Source organism: Eucalyptus grandis, chromosome 6 (genome assembly GCF_016545825.1).
Source record: "Eucalyptus grandis isolate ANBG69807.140 chromosome 6, ASM1654582v1, whole genome shotgun sequence".
Lineage (NCBI taxonomy): Eukaryota > Viridiplantae > Streptophyta > Magnoliopsida > Myrtales > Myrtaceae > Eucalyptus > Eucalyptus grandis.
The window spans coordinates 34510422-34514807 of NC_052617.1; positions in this window are offsets into that span (position 1 = coordinate 34510422).

Below are 4386 nucleotides of genomic sequence, written 5' to 3' on the forward strand. Positions count from 1 at the left end.
TAAGATCCCCTCTGGTTTAATTTCCTACTTAAAAGATTGATCTACTAAGACAACTTATCTAACTAAATAAAACGATGCTAAATTTATTGCTAAAGCCACGCAACTTGGTCTAGACCTATCTCTAAGCTATCTTCTAAATATTTGAAATTTCGATTTTTTAATTATTATTTTAATATTTTTAAAAAATTGTAATTCCGAAAATGGGGACTCCGACTAGGCCCTCGGGCCAGGTCCGAACATGGGCTGGAGCAGGCCTTTGGGTTTTGGGCAAGGGACGCGAATTGGGTCATTACTGGGCCCCATCTTCTAAAAAGGCCAATCCAGTGAGGAACAAATTAGACCTAACACCTAAGTAGTCAATTGGGCCCAAACTCCCTATGACCAAAACAAGTCCAAAATCAAATAGACCTAAGTCAAGCCTATTTTAGTGCCATAGCTGCACCAAGCCCATTTCCATTATCCTCCTTTAGGCCGATTCACTCGAACCATCCCCTCCTTACTGCAGGCAAAGCAAAAATATTTTTATCGTCCACAATAATGTATAGATATAAATTATTATTGATAATGCAATCATTTTTTATTGGCTAATTATTTCAAGTGATGACAATTGATTATTTTTAGAAAAATATTTTCCAAATTATTTATTTTTCACGAAACGAATGAAGCCTTAATTGTTTCTAAAAGCACGAGCAATATCGTTGAGCACATGTGTTATTCACTTAATTAATGTGCTAGTGGAAAGATATTGTAAAATCCAGGTAATGGTATAACTATGAAAACTTTTAATTTTATTATTGAGAGCCGATGAACTAGATTGGATCAATTGAAAATTTTAGAGACTGGACCAAACATTTAGGAACAGTTCAAGGACCATATTGGACGAATTAAAAGTTCAGTGATGGAATTGCATATTGGGCCTAGGTTTAAAGATCAGTGTGTTCTTCTCTCGATAATTAACCATGTAATTTGCCAACAGGCTCAAGGGTTGTCCCGCAGGACAGATTGGTCCGTTTTGGACATGGAGCTTTTCGGATTCAGCTCGTCCCATTGGACCGACTTGCCAACCCGAATTCTTAATTATGCCAGGCGTCGTCTCTCCACTCGAGTGGCTTGGGTTTAGCTGCATCCAATTTATTTTTTTCTCTCTTTTTCCTTTCCCTGAAATTTCTGTGTACTGATTACTGAATATGTTGAATCATATGTATATGGAGTAATGTTTCTAGAACTCTATGCTTATTTGTTGAAGCAAAGAGTCGACCTCGCTGGGTAAAGATCGGGCTTAGACTAGAGGGAGCGAATGTCCGCCGTTCAAAGCTACCGTGCCCATGACTTTGGCCCAAACCCGAGTAACCCTTGCTCAAATACGACCTACTCCATCCGTTTGTCTGGATTGTATATATCCAAGTAGTTTCGTTATGTTGTGATTAGGTAATGACTAAGTTTTTATACATTAGATCGTGTTTGATTTAGAGTTGCTTTATCTTTCTTTAAGGAAAATGATATTAGAAGTGTTAGACTTTTGCATGACATTCACTTTGATATTAAAACTTTTTGTTGGATTTCTTAAGTGTCAAATAGGGGGAAAGATCACGTAACTGTCTCCAACAATAATTTCCGACTAGAAGTCCTTTGTGACTATCTTAATAAAAATTTATTTTAACGTGTGGCTTTTCCTTTTAAAAAAAAAAAAATCAATGTGGCAATGACTTGGCCCTTCTTTAAAAAAAAAAAAAAACAGCGCCGTTTGTAAACGAAAAATTCCCACTCTCGCTCAGTCCTTCTCAAAAAAGGGAAGCAAGTTCACGTTTTAGACATTCAACGAAGAAATGATCACAATAAATTTAGGAGAGCGCATTCTTAAAGCCTGGAAAAAGCTAGCTGTTTCTTTAAACAGATAAAACCAAAACCAAAGCGCTCCTTTATTTTGTCAAGCAAAACCATCATGCGCATTGAAGACGGAATCGGTTTCAAACTCATATCAAATTGGGTTCCGATGCCGACACAAGCAAGACCCATTTCGCAATCGACGCCAACGTCATCCTCCTGAGCTTTTCTTTCCTTTTGCTCCTCCTCATCGTGGTCCTTGCCCAACCCAATTTGACGAAAAGACACCCACAAAATTAAAATAAATAAATAAAGGAAAAAAAAACTTTTTAAAAGAAATCATCGACCGGTAACGAGAAAATTGAATGTCGCGAGGAAAAAGGGGAAAAATCTGGATGTGGGTATGAAAGGTTGAGCTGGGAAGTGGGTATCCACAATTGAAGTTGTTGTCTATAATTGGGCTTCTGAGCCACATTCGCAGTGATATTGACCTTCATGTTCGCTTGGTTGACACGATCTTACGATCTTGAGCCACTTCTCCAGCTCCTGCTCTCCGTCGCAAGTTTCAAATGGTAATTTCGCCCCCACAATCATCGAATGCGACTTCGGGGTTTAATGAAGAGATTCGATTTTTCCCCAATTCATTAATATGGGGGCGACATTGTTTCGGTTAGATAATATTGGGTTAACTTTGTCAACGAACCACATCGTACTATTCATATTATAAAAAATCGATACATTAGATTTTTTGACGATTAAAATTGACGATGGTAGTAAAGTAACCGTTTTTATTTTTAAAAGTGGCATTCAAGTGTTTGAATGAAAAGTTTTGGTATGAAAAATAGTGCCATACCGAAGTTATAATACTTTTAATGTCATTTACCGCTTTTATTATAGTAGTTCACAGGTCACAATGTGATATAGTGGTGCATGGACCTAGACAATATTTTCTTGTACTTCCAGTGTATCTATTGATTGTCTTCTTTAACAATTGCATGGGAGAAAACGAAGGAAGTTTTCAATGAAATCGTACGTGAGAAGGTTAGATTAATGCTTATCATACCGAATTCCGTGGAATCACGACCAATTATTCCTTTCGCCTTGTCCCTTTCCAAGGTCCTACCTACCCTATTGGGCTTATGTTCTCCATGTCCCATTTACACGGCCACAATTGAGTCATCTTGTTGACCGATCGGTCTGTGTTTGGGACGAATCGAAAGGGATTTTTCCCCCACTTTGACTCTAATGTCTTCACCTCGACTTTTAATGCGATTGGCTTTCCAAGTCTTTGATGAGTAATGCCGCATGCCTTTATCGATTTTTATGGTAGGGAAATTATCATTCCTCTGCTTCAACATAAATCCGACACGGCCATGGGATTATGTGCGTGGGAAATCACGACTCCATCCGGCAAAAAAATCACTCCTCTATCCATCACCAAAGGCGGTGAATCAAGGCGACAATGAATGCCGACACTCGTTTCGAGAATCACACTTAATTTTTCCACAGAGGTCGAAACGAACGGTACATTAAGGTGCACCACTTGTTTGATGATACTGCTCTGTTTATTCTCATATTTTTATCGGTAAATTATGAGTGAAGAACAAACAAAGAAATTTTACTGTACTTGCAACAGTAAGCTGACATTGTCAAACCAACCACCGAGTTGCAAATAGAGGTAATGTCCATTACCGATCACTGTCGAATCGCATCCAATGCACCCAGCAATATCATATGGATGAAGCGACTTTGTACGCAATAATAGGCCATTGGACAGAGCAGTTGGGAGGAACGGATACTAAAATCTGCACGATTCCGAAAGAGTTGGATTCCTAATATCAAGTATCAACTAGTGTAACTTCATGAAAAAAATCATAAAACCTGTTCATCCTCACCCTGGCCCTGATGCCACTACAGGCAGATGCAATGGGCCAACAGGAGAACGATATCGTCCGCTCTGATTGGACTCATTCGAGTGGCTTTTCAGAAGGCATTCCATCAGGGCTAAGTTGCACGAGCGCAACGGACCGTATTTAGGCGAGGTGAAATGAGGAACATATCCAGAGCACGACGATCAAAACCTCGACGAATGAATGAAAAGTGCTTATGGAAAGCATTTCGAAAGCACCCATCATTTGCTAGTTTCTGTGGACGGGTAATGCTTCATAAAGCCCACCCAGGTCGATGGGCATGATTCCATGAACCCGCTCCCTCTGATTTGCTCGTCCTTTATTTTTCCCCAAAGCTGCAGTAAATAATTATGTCATGACGTTTTGAAAGTAGCAACGCCTTCTTTTCATTTTGGGAAAACAGAAGAGTTGGAGCACAGGGCGGTGGGCACGGCGGCCGGCCGGCTGGCGGGCTACACAAGTTCACAAAAGCCGCGGCTGATATGACAGTCCCCCATGGCCACGGGCTGCAGTACTCGGCGAGTTGGTGTTATTATGTGGGGCACCGGCATGCGGATCCACCAATCATCGAGGGGTGCTAATTATACCAATCAATTATCAGTTATGGAGTGATTAAATAGTTCTCTGTTACCATTTTCACAGGGAAAGACGA